This window comes from Amblyomma mixtum, chromosome 10, assembly GCF_055824585.1.
Source record: "Amblyomma mixtum isolate Tamu chromosome 10, ASM5582458v1, whole genome shotgun sequence".
Classification (NCBI taxonomy): domain Eukaryota; kingdom Metazoa; phylum Arthropoda; class Arachnida; order Ixodida; family Ixodidae; genus Amblyomma; species Amblyomma mixtum.
Window position 1 is genome coordinate 44,825,488 of NC_143021.1, and position 14,585 is coordinate 44,840,072.

Genomic DNA, 14,585 nt, shown 5'->3' on the forward strand with positions numbered 1-14,585 from the left:
GTGCCTTTCCTGTGCAGTGAAAGAAGCGAACAGCCACAGAAACCAAGGGGCACAGGGGATTTTTAATCTATGCAATCAAGGCGGAAAGCTGGGCTAGTTGGTTTGACATAGTTAATTAAAAGACTAGCGCATAAAACTAGGACAAAGACAGAGAAGGAGACAGGACGAGCGCTAAACATCAACTGAAAACGCGAAATTAGCTCCTGAAGCACCACCTTGCGCTGCCAAAAATTCTATCACATCTTTTGAGTTGCGCACTCGAAAAGGGTCTTCTACGTCTAGTTGGCTAAGGTGCTCTAGTAGGTATTTTGACACCAGGCCTTGCCAGGCTTCTTTCTCGGATACAATAGCTCTGAGAGGCATGCCCTCTTTGTGTGTCTTCGCAGAAAAGAAAACGTTCAGCCCCTGCTCATTCGCTGCTTTAACTGACTTATGAAGTCCTGTCAAATTGATCTGTTCGCAAACCTTTAATGCCTCAGCCTTTACTTTCCTGCCAGATCTTTTTAGGAGAACAAAGTTCTTGTCAATAGCCTGCATAGCCTTTTCATGATACATTGTTTTCGGCAACACGACGAATCCCCCCTCTTTATCTGCAGTCAATAAAGAAAGATTATTCCTTTTGAGGTAATGAACTGTATTGCTCACTGCTAGCGTTTCCACACGTGGACATGGTTTTTTACTTAACAAGCAGTCGACACCTTCGGAAATACATCTAGCTTTCTCTTCCACGTCTGCACATTGCCCTACTTTCCTAACCATGGTAAGGAGACCGAGCGGGGTCTCGTTAACTTCATTACAAAATTTAGGCCCGCAGCTCAAAACCCTTCGAACTTTATCAGGGAGACCACATTCTGCTAAACACAACACTTCCTTCTTAGGAACATTTTGAGAGTCCTCTTCCGCTTTTTTCCAAGCACACAGAGATGGCAGCCCACAAGACCACAGGAACTCGGTAACATTAGCTGCCTCCCTAGCCCAAGTCCTGATCATTGCATCACAGGTTACCTTGCAGCTTGTCCTGGTCGCGGCATGCACACGCAAGCACAGCTGGAAATACCGGATGTGTCTCCAAAGTTCGGCACGGAAGATCTTGGTGATTCTTCTAGTATGTCGCACGGACGCTTGGCAGGGATGGAACAAGGCTTGCACCTCAGGCGGTACCAGTCCATTCTTGAGGGCGAAGGAAAGCACTCTTGCCGGATAAGTAGTTATTGCTATTAGGTTCACATAGGTAACTGAAGGATCACTACACATAAAAGAAGGAAGAACAGGGCCCGATGTACGAGAAATCAATGCAATCAAGGCGGAAAGCTGGGCTAGTTGGTTTGACATAGTTAATTAAAAGACTAGCGCATAAAACTAGGACAAAGACAGAGAAGGAGACAGGACGAGCGCTAAACATCAACTGAAAACGCGAAATTAGCTCCTGAAGCACCACCTTGCGCTGCCAAAAATTCTATCACATCTTTTGAGTTGCGCACTCGAAAAGGGTCTTCTACGTCTAGTTGGCTAAGGTGCTCTAGTAGGTATTTTGACACCAGGCCTTGCCAGGCTTCTTTCTCGGATACAATAGCTCTGAGAGGCATGCCCTCTTTGTGTGTCTTTGCTAATTTCGCGTTTTCAGTTGATGTTTAGCGCTCGTCCTGTCTCCTTCTCTGTCTTTGTCCTAGTTTTATGCGCTAGTCTTTTAATTAACTAACGATTTTTAATCTATTTATTTATTTTGTGGTGTTGATCAATTTAGAATATTACTGAACATGTTATCGCTTAAAGCTAATTGATTAGAAAAGCAGAAGAAAAAACAACCACTGCCGCCGGTGGGATCCGAACCCACGACCTCCGAATTACGCGTCCGGTGCTCTACCTCTGAGCTCCGGCGACGGCTGTCATATCTTCTGCTTTCGGGGGTATTTATGTTTACAAGTAACCTAACACAAGACGTGGGACTCTATTCTGCCCTACGTGATCTTCGCCTATAATACTGCCGCCCAGGAGACAACCAGGTTTACTCCATTCCAGCTGGTATACGGCAGGAAGCCCACGACAACACTCGACTTGCTCCCGCACGTTTCCGACGAAGACAACCTCGACGTCGCCGCCTACCTTCATCGCGCCGAGGAAGCCCGAAGACTTGCGCGGCTTCGCATTCAAGACCAGCAGCACACCGACGCCCGACGCTACAACCTGCGCCGACGAGACACGCATTACAAGCCAAGTGACCGGGTTTGGATATGGACGCCAGTTCGCCGCCGTGGATTGAGCGAAAAGTTGCTGCGACGCTACTTTGGCCCGTACAGGGTTCTCCGTCGCATGGGTGACCTCGACTATGAAGTCATCCCCGACGGCATGACAGCATCTCAGCGACGCCGCCCACGCCCGGAAGCCGTACATGTCGTACGCCTCAAGCCATATTATGAACGCTAAAGGACTCGAAGTTTTAATTTTCCGTGTTTATTTTCATTTTAAAGCATCGAGACGATGCTTCTTTGGAAGGGGGGGTAATGCCACGTATCATTGTAGTGTTTGTTCGTTCACGCTCAAGGCTGCAGGAAAGGGCTGTTATCATTTTTGTTCGTGACGCGAGAAGCGACCACTCTAATCTCGATTGATCACAGCCATGAAAGGCTGCATCTAGGTTTTTCCAGATTACTGTAGATGATCTTGTCGTGCTATCTGGAAGTTTCCTTGCCGGCTTCAAATTGAGCGATGCCGCGAGCAGAGGACATTCTTAGTTCGACGACTGATCACGAGCACGTTTGTTGCTTACGCTGCCGCCGAGTGATTCAGTTCCTTTTGCGTTCGCAAGTCAGCCCAAATAAAGAGCTTCGTTTGCAAGTCTTGCTGGTGTCTTCCTGACCGCTGCACTGCCGTCACTACAACGTGACACTATTTTCCTCAAGAGGAAAGCATGATATCTTGTTTGCACTCACTGATGTGGGAAAAACTCAAGTGGTATTTTAATTAAGGACAGCGCAGTGAAGCATGGAAAGTAAAATGGCAGGGCAACAATAAAGGGTTTGAGGAGATCCTAATGGGTTAGGGAGCAAGTAGGAGGTAAGGAAATGCTAGCTGAAATCAAGGAAATGTGCACAGCGAGTAATGTGGAGTACGGATAACTGATGATCCATTATACTAAAGGAATGGATTCTGAGGCAAGTAAGACATAGCAGCAGAGAGTCAGGTGGGCAGGCGAGATTAGTATGATTGCAGGGATAAGGTGGCCGCATCTAGAGCAGGAGGACATGGTTAAGGTATGACGCCACCTTTGAAAAAGTCGTTTTTTTGTAAAAATGACATTTTTTCTTTTTTATATTTCGGGAATCCCAAAACATTCGAAAATGTTTTGCAACATGAATAATGTTCGTATCTTTATATGTTCAAAAGTTATAGCCAACTTTCGAACAGGTGGTGTACAGTTCTGAAACCGAAACTGATATGGTTTGGTAACAGAAAATGATAACTCAGCGATAATCAGCGGCGTATATTGAAAATTTTCCTGTTTTGTTTTAGTCTGATATGTAAAAGATTATTCAAAGGCAATTTGCAAGGCTTCCTTTTTTAAAACATTGCTTTAAATTTCCACAAGAGGGATGCAAGAAGCTACAAGTGTCTCAGTTGTTTACTTCGCGCGCACTTCACGCTGTCGCTTTGAATGTTACCGGATTCGTCCTTCAATGATGGCAGCAGAAGTACAGCAGATATTTTCAGGGAAGCAGGCATCGAATCTGGCCACCACACTTTCGTAGCATGTTGCACCAGTGACCATTACCGTGCGACGAAGGCCCAGCGTCAATCAACGGGCGAGGCAAAACATCTCCGCAGGAAAAGACGGGCAGCAACAAATGCCAAAAGAGAGCTCGTGTCAGCTAAGGAGGGCCCTAGCTATGAACCTGGAGGATTTTAACTTCCTAGGGCATGATGATCGTGTTTCTACAAGGACTGAAAAACTTTAATCTTGTTTTTCTCAAAACTTTATTTTTCGCAATTTTGTGTTGCGCAAACAGTGATAACTTCCAAATGCATAAATATTTTTCAATGAAACTTTGCACGCTCATTCATTTGTTACTAGCCTGTGCAATGAACTAGCATAAATGAAATCGAATCGTGAGTTTTTATATAATCATGTTTTATGTGGAGGAATGTAGGCAAAAATGACACATTTTTTTGTTCTCTTTATCATTTTTGCTATAACATTTTTCCCAATTATCGGATGGCAAAGATCCTAGTTGGTTGCACAGTATGGTTAGTTGGCTAACGCTGTGCCGAAAAGTTTGCAATTCCTGCTCTTCATTCACCAGTTATGAATGTTTGCATAACAGCCATGTTTGGGCAATTTTTTGTGAATAATAAATTCCAGCATGTTTTTTTTCACTCTTTTGTGCTTTTGAATATCATATAAAATGGTGCTTTATAAGGTAAATGTGAAATAAAAGTTTAATGCTCAAAATTAAAAAAAATTTTGAAAAAAGTGGCGTCATACCTTAATAGGAGGGATATTGGAGAGGACATCTCACAATGGATGGAGTTCACCAAGCAAAGTTACATCAGATGCTTCTAAGGATGAAAGTTATGTGCCTAGAAAAGGCATGCTTCCTTGTGCTAGCTTTACTCGTTAGCAATGGAGGCTCTGGGAAGCAGATGACTGCAAGCATCAGTATTTTAATGGCAAAAATATAATATGTTTCATAACTAGCCAAATTTGACATTGAAAAGGCAACTGCATAGGTTACAGAAATCGAAGAGCCTAAAGGGGGTGAATGTATGAAACTTTAAGGTAAAGCATGCGAAGTCCTTTCGGCCTAATATTTGAAATGATGATGTAAAAGCTGTCTGAAATCCTGACGGCGTTCAAGCTTCTCCGCAGTGCATAGCGCCAAGTTGGGGGCGCATTATGACGTCATTAAAGGTACTGCTACATTTTCAATGCATAAAGGCTTGTTTTCAAGGAAAAAAATCTAAGGTCATCAAAGGCAAAGGTTGCCTACCCTTGTTCAGCAGCACCCAACAAGGCACGACAGGGTGTGGTCGACGGCAGTGAAAATTTGAAATCTTGCCTTCCGTGACATCCCAGACAACACTGAAATATCCTGAGTACATACTGAGGATATTTTTCTGAGGATATTCTTTATCCTCAGGACGTCCTCAAATGATCCTCAAAATGTACTGAAAAGGTGCTCGTGTCCGGCCTCAGGACATCCTCAGAACAGCCTCAGAAGGGTATTATATGATGTTTTGAGTACATTCTGAGGAGGTTATAGCTGGTCAGGCTGCATGAAAAAAAATGCGATAAATTCATGAAAATCATTTATTTGCTGAGCTCTTCAGTTGCTTCACTGCTGTTTGCCGCCATCTCTGTGCGCTGTGCCGGTCTTTTTGCGTCTCTTCTGAGCTCGTGCCTTCTGTGCTGCCTAAAGAAATATAAATGGAAAGTCAGCACTTGATTACGTGTAATTCAGTTCAAGCATTGAAGCACGGAAGCAAAAAGTTCTTAATGCTACTAGTACAATAATGTGCTGCAAATATGACTTTTAATATTTGAACATACTAGTTACAACTTACAGTGCAACACTGCCCTTCAGCATGAGCAACTGCCATAAAAGTTAATCACTGCACCATGTATCCCTGCTTCTACACCTAAAGAACGATGGTACTGTTCTCCCGACATTTCGGAATGGTCACTCGACTTTTTAGGAGTTTAGAGAGCTTGGAGAGAGTTCGGAGTTTATAGTCCGCTAAGCTCTCGCCGATGAAGCGACGTGGCAGAGGCATGCGACGACCCAGATTCTACTTCCACGTTTGAAGCTTACGCCGAAAAGTCGCTATGCCCTAGTCATCGCGTTCGTGATCCGCTTCAGAACCAACCTAGCCATCAACCTGAGAAAAATGGTCTTGACTGCAATCAGCGCTTGCATCTACAAAATCAATACTGCCCCATGTTCAATGCCTTCGCTTCTCAAAACGAGGCCTCGACACGTCCTGTCTGGCAAAGAATGTTTGCTTACACACAGAATTCACATTCAAACTAGTTGCACTGTTTTGGCAATTGATCAGGATCAGCTCCGGCACACGCAGCGAGCACAGGCTAGCGTCAACGCTTCGTTTCCTTGTGCGGCAAAATTGCCGCGCATGGCTATCGGCACACATCGTGAAAATATACAAAGGCATCACTCACTTTTTCTTTGCGTGTATCCATGATTTGCGCACCACAACGCGCACGTGCAAGTCACTTGCGTCTTGCATGAGTCGATGTTGTGGATGCAGACTTAGGCTTGGCTTGAATTCAAACTGGCCGCACACAATAATGATGATGATGACTTTGCAGTCGGTATGCGATTTTATGAGGTACGGAACGATTGATTCTATGAAAAACAATTGTTTATTGCAAAAAATGCAAACTATTTATCGAAATTTTTCTACAAGCAACACACAGATGGGCCCCAGGCACACCAGAATTCAAGCCTGTGGCTCGGGCTCTTTCGACAAAGGAAAAGCTAGCGGCATGGCTAGCGGCACTGTTTACATCATGGAGTGCTGGAAACGATTAGCAAAAATGATTAGCACGATAACATCATCGCATAAAAGAACAGCATTCGTAACTGCGAGACACCAGAACTCATCGATTTTCACAGGGCATCAACCAGCAGCCATGCGGGTTGTGGCATAATGTTCAGTACGGCGTTGCATTACCCGCGCCCGAATCGGAGCGGCCCAAACTTTTTGTCTGTGTCGTTTGCACTTCGTGCGCAGCAAGCATGCTCTTTGTTCAAGTAGAACGTATTTACATTAAAAAGCCTGCAAGAATGCGCAGAATTCTGAATGCGGTTAATCTCTTTTCCTCGCGCAGAAATTTGCGGACTAGGCTTGCTGTCGTTAACCAAACAAACCTTTTCTACATGAGGTTGTCAAAGGGAGAGAGACTGGTCAGACTCAACACGAGCGCCGCGCAGTAATGCATATGGAAAACTAGGACAGCATAGAGCTATATAATATATAGCTGAAAAAATTTGCGCAGAAAAAACGAGAACAAAGCAAGACGAGAAAAAGACGTATGCATATCAACCAAACCGCCCAGCTTTCTGCTCTTCTAAGCTATATATTAGAATGAAAATACATGCATTATTTTGCTGGTGATTTTCATGCATGCGTGTTCGCAGATATGTCCTCGAGAGGACATTTTGAGGACCACGAACCCACCCGTATGACCTGAGGACATCGTTCTGAGGACGTTTCCAGGACAATCCAACCTAGGACATTATGAGGACATATTGAGGATGTTTTAGAAGCCTTGAGGACATTTGGACCATTTTAGGACGTCCTCAGGATGTTTGGTGTTGTCTGGGATCACACCAACCTTCTCTGCTCTCCTCCGGTGTTGTGAAGAAAAGTCTAAAACTTAATCTTTGATTATATCAATATTTTAAATGCTGACACCAGAACTGTTGGCATGCTTTACCTACAGCTTGTATAGATTTGAATCCTTGAGTAGCTTGGAATTTTCAAAAAGTGGTGCAGTTGCCCTTTAAAACCACATATATATCAAGCACAATTTTGAGTGTACTCTAAACAAAATATGAATGCTATGCTTATAAAAGAGTCTAAATATTTCACCTTGTTTGGTAAGCACGTCAAAATGCTGTATAATTTCATATGAAAATCGTACCACAACTCTGCCACAGCACTAGCAGTATTAGTTTATATGACTACTAAGCCACTTGTATCGGACGTGTTGCGTTATGGTAGGACAGTTATGTCGAGTCAGATTTCGTTACATCACTATGATATGGGGAGGGCATACAGCAAGTGCAAGCAGTAACGGGGAAAAAAAAATTAGGTGCAGAGCACGAAGCAGAAGAGAGGAATAAGAGTCTCAAATGCAACCACCTATGGTAAACGTTCAGGAATGTTCATTAACACACATGGGACGTTTCACTAACAAAAGACACGTGCAAACTGAAATGCATATATCACATGACACTGGGGAAATACAAAGACGCTTACAGAAAATATTCTTAGTGTTCAGAGACTAGGTTTTTGTACTGAAAAACCTGTTGAAGCTAGTTTCTTTATTAATCATGGGGCTGCATGATGTATCATTTGTCAGCCAATTCCTGTAAGGCTGAAGCAAAGGTTCCAATTTACTTGTTTTCAAAATTTATAAAATGGTGCCGAGGTTGGCTTGAGGTGCGACAGTTGTAGAAAGATGTATGGTCACGGTGAAAAATAGATCTTTCTTGTTTGATGGCTTTGCTGTGTGTAATGTAAACCAACATTAGCTACGCAACACATAATGTTCTTTTGCAACATGTAAATTTGATTTTGGCTCCGGTAGCTTGAATAGTACTTCCTAAGACAAAGGAATGCTACATTTCCTGTCTGAAAATATTAGAAAAAGGGCCACAATTGGGCTTTATCGCACGAAGCAGATTTAAGTTTTTGGATAGTGGACCGAATCACCGGCCTGTTGAAGAAATTGTCTGCTCAAGGACTTTTCTCCAAAGCATTTCATGCCACAAAAGCTACACGCAAGGCCTGTAGAAAGCTGGCATCTACCCAGCAGCACTGGGGATTGAACCCAGCGCCGTCCACATGCAAGGTGCATGCTCAAACTTCTGGGCCACTGCCTAGCAATTACTAGGCAGTCTTACAATTTTATTTGTTAGGGTAATTGATAATTCAAGCAGTGTACTTTTTTTGAAGGAAAAAAAATTTGTACCAGTTACCTTATGAGAGTAATGTACATGAACATTTCAATTCTTGTCAAGTACATGTAGATGTTGTGGCACTAGTGATGTTGCTAAGGGGCAAGCAAGATTAGCCTTGCAATGAAAGTTGCGGAGCTGGTCCACCTGTATCACATAGTCTGTAAACAAAATACAACTCCTAGCACTGCTCTATCACAAAAGGAACTGTGAGATTATATTATGCTTGTGGAAATGTCAAGAACAGCCTCGTCATGTTAAATAATATTTACTTCTCTTTCCCTGAAATCAAATACCAACTGATCCTTTAGAAATGACACAGAGTATTGACACGGGACCCTTGTTTTGCTGAAGGGAGAGAGAGACTAATGAATACAGGAGAGGTCTGCGTGGTTGTTAGCACAGCATGCTACTCCAGGTGAGGGTGAAAGAAGAGAAGAAGATGAGGGTGAAAAAGAGAGGAAAAGGAAAAAAGTAAAGGGTGAAAAGTGAAATATAGCATAGTCAACACTCATGCACTCACAAACACACATAATTATCGAAGTGTGTCCACCAACCCATCTCCCTAAGAAAAACTAATAATGCTTTTGTCCCTCATGCAACCAAAGCCACATCACTCCAGGGTCCAAGAAACTGCTCCAGGTGCACAGGGTCATCCTGACGGAGTCCTAAAGCACTTAACAGTGCCTTGCAATGGTTAATAAAGGTTTGGCAGCAGCAGATCAAGTGTTGAAGATGTTCGCGCACACCACATGTCGGGTACAGAGGGCTACTTGATGCACCAATTTTATGAAGATGGCATTTAGTGAAGGGAACGTCCATGCCAATTCAGTGCAGGTAATTGCAATCATGTCTATCTAAATTGTGAGGCATGCGGAAGTCACAAGTTGGGTTGATATGAAGAAGGGGTCTACATTGACACTGCGGATTACACCAAAAAGAGTGTTGCATATGCCATCATTTAATAAGTCAGAAGACTCATGCCATCACAACAAGAAAAGGGTACGTGTGGGAACAAGGATGTGTCACCATGTGCCGACCTCACTGCACCGTCAGCATGATTGCTGTCTGCGAGGCCGCAGTGAGTGGGTAACCACTGAAGCACAACACGGTGACATAGTTCACAGGCCTCGGTGTGCAATCTGTTCAAGTCATCGACGATGTACTCCTGAAGGCTTCCTGATGACTTTATTGATTGTAGTGCAGTGCGAGAGTCACTGAAGATAACCCACGCTGTTGGCAGTTGTTGCAGAATGTAAGTAAACGCTGCTCTTAGAGCAGCCAGCTCGGTAGCAGTCGTCGAGTCGATGTAGTTGTGGTGCACAATTACGGAGTCCAGGTGCCAATTGCTGATGACATGGAGGTGTCAGAGCCATCAATGTAGATGTGGCGGTGCACACTGTAGCAACCATAATTGTTCTCAAGAGCAAGTACTCAAGTGCAGGATCAGGGGTGTTTGTTTTTATTTTAATGCCAGGGACTGTTGTCCTGATGTGCCATGCTATGTACTATCAGCGTCAAATGAAATGCGAACAAAACACCTGAAACGCGAGCACAAAAAATCAAGCATATTAGACGCTGGAGATAAAATACAGGCGTGGCCTATTAACATTTCAGAAGAGCGGTCTTTTCGGCTTCGAAGGGGAAATCAACTGCTGATGTATTTTGCCTCCCTAGTATAATATCTGCGAGTTGTGCTGTTCGCGTTTCAATTGGCTTGTTCGCGTTTCAATTGACGCTGATAGTACCTCTAAGATGGGGAGGAGGTTGTGACAGAGTGCTGGTATTTTTATGGAAGAAGGTCAGAAATCAGAAACTTCCTCTACGTAGTACTCTGTGAATGGATGGTTAAGTACACGAGCCACAAACCGCACCTCGGCACGAAGGAGCTCCAGGGTTAACAGTACTGATGCAGATAGGCATCTGCTCTCTGCTAGAGTACCCACTGTGGAGGTGTTCTTGGGAAGGTCAATGCAGATTCACAAGGCTTTAGCTAGCATAGCTTCACGGATTTTAATATTTGCTTGAGAAATACCCTGAAGAGCTGGGAGACTGTAGTGAAGGCCTTCACAGTGCGCTTCATACAGTCGTAGTAATGAAGGTGTAGAGCAGCCTCTTCTGATAGTGGAGAGCATACAGGCGCAAGAGCAGAGCTTGACTTTCAGCTGTTGCACATGTGGGGACCATGATAGCGACCTGTCAAGCGTCACCTTCTGGAATTTATGGCTTGTGACGTATTGTATTGGGGGACCAGCAACTTTCAGCCCGTATCGCGAGAGATCGCGCCTCGAAAATGCAATTGCTGGGCTTTTATCTGGCAACATGCTGAGACCATGCTGACTTAAGAATGATTCAATACAGCGTTTTTCCCTCTGTAGTCAGACGTCCACAATGCACCTGTTGCATCCGGAACACCATACATGTACATAGAGGGAGAGTTCAACTGTAGGTGGTAACCATTTTTCCAAGCCAAATGAGATATTGAAAAGGGTGTGACTTAAAATCCCCCTCTGAGGTACTCCGCACAATATTTGATGCAGAGCTGTGTCACCTTAACTTGCTGACGTGAAAATTCATCTTTCATGCAGATAGTCATGCCAGTCATGCATTCGTCCACCAATGCTAACTGATTGTAAGGCTGAATGAATTCACTCAAGTGTGAGATTATCAAAGGCTTCCTTCATGTAAAGAAACACAGCCATGGTCATAGACCACTCTGCTCTGCTGCGTTTGACACAGCTGGTATGGGCAATAATGCTGCTGCTGCATCCTTTTTGGAAACCAGACATGGTCGGACGGTAAATTCCCCTGTTCATCTAGTCCCAGGTAGAGCAAGAGTGTACCATTTTCTCCGTCGGCTTTCCGATGTAGCTTAAAAGCGCAATGCGACGGTAGGCGCTTAAGTCAGTTGATGGTTTTCTAGGCTTGAGAATAGGAATGACATGTGCACGCTTCTAGCATGTTTCAAGGCAGCCGGACTCCCAGGAGGTGTTATAAACTGTGAGCTGAACCTTGGCCTTACTTCTCAAGTGAGAAAGGTCAGTGTAGCTTACACATTTTATTGGTAGCTGCCTGGCCGCATGGAGTTCTTCCGTAGAGAACAGTTCGTCATGGAGGACAGTGTTAGGTGAAGGGGTAAAGCTTTGGAGAGGCAATGGCACCAATACGGCTGTTAATCGAGCAATGATCTTAGAACAAGAAGCCTCCGCTGCGCCGAGACGAAAAAAATATTCGCATTTACACCTAAGCACTTAAAAGGATTTAGTGGCACGGGCTGACTGGCTGCATACACTAGCTGCTACATACCTTAGAAAGAGGCTTTCTGGGATAAAGCTTTGTGCAAAAGGATCGCCATTCCCGTCTTGCGAGCTTGTCCAAATGGCGCTGAACATGTTTCTGTGCACTCCTAACAACTCTGATGTCTTCTCTATAATTCATCCGGCATGCTTGTCTCTCTGCTCTGCGGCGAATTGCTCGAAGTCGCTCATATAACCATAGTGCTGAACATTTTAGCATGTTTTGGTGAACAGATGAATAAAGTTGGTGAAGATGAACAGAGTTGGTGAACAAAGTTTTGGTGAACAGATGCTTCGCGTGGGTGGTTGGTTGCATACTGCGGCTGCCGTGAAGTGTTCACATGTGTACTCGTTACAGGAGGTGCTCAACATTTTGATGCGGTGGAAGATGAGGCGGTTGAGGAGCTTTCTTCCCTGGTGATGAATTTTTCCTGCGGTGACTTCCCTGGATTTGGTTTTGTTCAATTAAAGCAGTTTTTGGTGACTTATAGTCTGTATTGTTGGAATGTACTTGTAGATGATTTTTCTTCTTTTGGTAAACAGTGCAGCAGAAAAACGTTGCCTCGTGGGGCTTACCGCAGTTAGGACAAAGGGGGTTAGCACTTACGCATTCATTTCGGTTTGCACATTTATTTCCAGCTGGAAGAAAAGAGATAACTATTAAGACATAGGAAAATACAACGTTTCAGGAAGCGTGAAGACAATTCACACAAACACAAGGAATGTTCTTGCTCACAGGAAAAAATTCGCAGTGGCTTAGCTCACCTACGCCAGGGTATACGCAGTGAGAGGTACGGTATATCCCTTGTTACGTCTAGTTGTCTTGCTTATTCCACTGCCGCATCACCGTCATTTATACACCGCGACCCTCCTCCTCCCCTTGCAGTAGAGCACGACACGCCAGCTGCGTGTCGCGCATGCGCAGTCTCGGTCAGAGGCGAGCAGCGTCGGCAGCTGGGATGTCACTCGGCGGCGCCTCCCGGGCGGAGGAAAGGCGTGGCCGTAACGTCATTCGGCTCTTCGCGCATGCGCACAAGTGGCGCCGAAGGCCCACAGCAAAACTGAGAGACTGCAGGTAGTGTAGCTCTCGCTACCGATGTGGAGCAATGGAGTGGAGAACCACACCGTCCAATGCACACTGAGCCGGAGGCAGGGCCATATCGCGCCCCCGGCAAACGCAGCAGACTGCTCGGCCACCTCTGACAAAGGCCCCTGGGTTGGCAGCTCTGAAGGCTTCCCGCAATCGGGAGAAGCCTGCAACTCATGATGCACCCGCAGCTACTCTGCGGACCTCCAACGAACGCCTCCAGGCTCTATAGGGAAGCGATGGTCACAATGCCAATTTTGCCTTCGCTTCAGCAGAGGCGGAGCTCTCTTGAGCGTAGGATATGTGGGCATGATCTCTAGTACGCAGGGTGACCACAGTAGTGCACTTTGGTGCTGAGGTGCAGTCATTGGATTTGTGTTCATCAGATGCACATTTGGCTCAGGTTTGGCGGCTGCGACAGCTTAGAGAGTCATGGCCATATTTTGACACTTGAAGCAGTGTTTGGGATTTAATTGGGATGTATGGTCTTTGGATTCAGTGAGCGCACGGGCATTGAAACTACTTTTGCCGTCCTGCGGACGTTCAAGACGTCTTCAGGACGTCCGGGGAAGGTTCAGTGCACATCGGGAGTTGGCTGGAGGCAAAGTTTCCTTCTTGTTTTTTGAGATCTTTTTATACGATGGACATCGCGGTGACGTTCTGGTCTCTAAGACCCTCCTACATTTATTTTTCAGTGAGAGTCAGGAAACCATGTTCAGGTCGAAATTATGCCCTTGACTGTATTGAGTGATCTGTGAGCGCCTGATGGAGGCAGGGATGTCTCCAAGCTAGGTCGCTATGGGAGTTTGGAATATTGTACATTGCTGGTTGCTGGGATCTCAAGTGAAATGATTCAAGCTGTTTTGAAGCGAAAGCTTCACTACGGGACCTCGGACTTCAATCACGGACCATGCAAAATTGACCTTCAAATGACCCTGAGCTTCGAAAGCAAAGGAAAGGCACATAACTGGCACCCAGGGACAGTGGACACCTTAGTAACGGTTTAAGCTATAAAACCAATGGAGCGGGAGTTTGGAAAGCAAAGGAAAGGTGCATAACTGCCTGCCCTATTGGAACAGTGGACACCTCAGTCGTGCTTCAAGATATGTGGCAGTACAGTTGTGCGCTGCATGCGTTGGCATTGACAATGTTGTGGCAGAATTGAGACACTGAAGCAATAGACCGTCGGCATTCGTTGTGTTCAGTGGCGTTAAAAACGTTTTACATTGAGATGATTTGAAGGAAAGGAAGTGCGCATAACTGGCTCCGGTTAGTGGATGCTTGAATCGTGCTAATAGGTATACGTGGGGTGATGAGAAAGAGATGTTGGCTGCATGTGGGCGCTGACAACGTTGTGGCAGACACGTGGCACTGCTGCAATAAGCCGCAGCGTTCATTAGGTGAGCAATTGCACTCGCGATCAACCATTAACTGCCACCTGCCAGGGTGGGTGTGCTGCCTATTCAGTGTCCATCCCAAACATATACGCCAGCTTCTGGTCAT

The 14,585-nt window shown here is 45.1% G+C and overlaps 1 long non-coding RNA gene across 1 annotated transcript in view; it reads left to right on the forward strand.

Moving 5' to 3' along the window:
• Window positions 1-12,483, forward strand: part of LOC149325678 (uncharacterized) — a 60,291-nt gene extending 47,808 nt beyond the window's left edge. Inside the window, exon 2 of the long non-coding RNA XR_016285995.1 lies at window positions 12,354-12,483. This is a non-coding gene — a long non-coding RNA (uncharacterized LOC149325678). The remainder of the gene's footprint in view (window positions 1-12,353) is intronic.
• The last annotated feature ends 2,102 nt before the right edge of the window (window positions 12,484-14,585 follow it).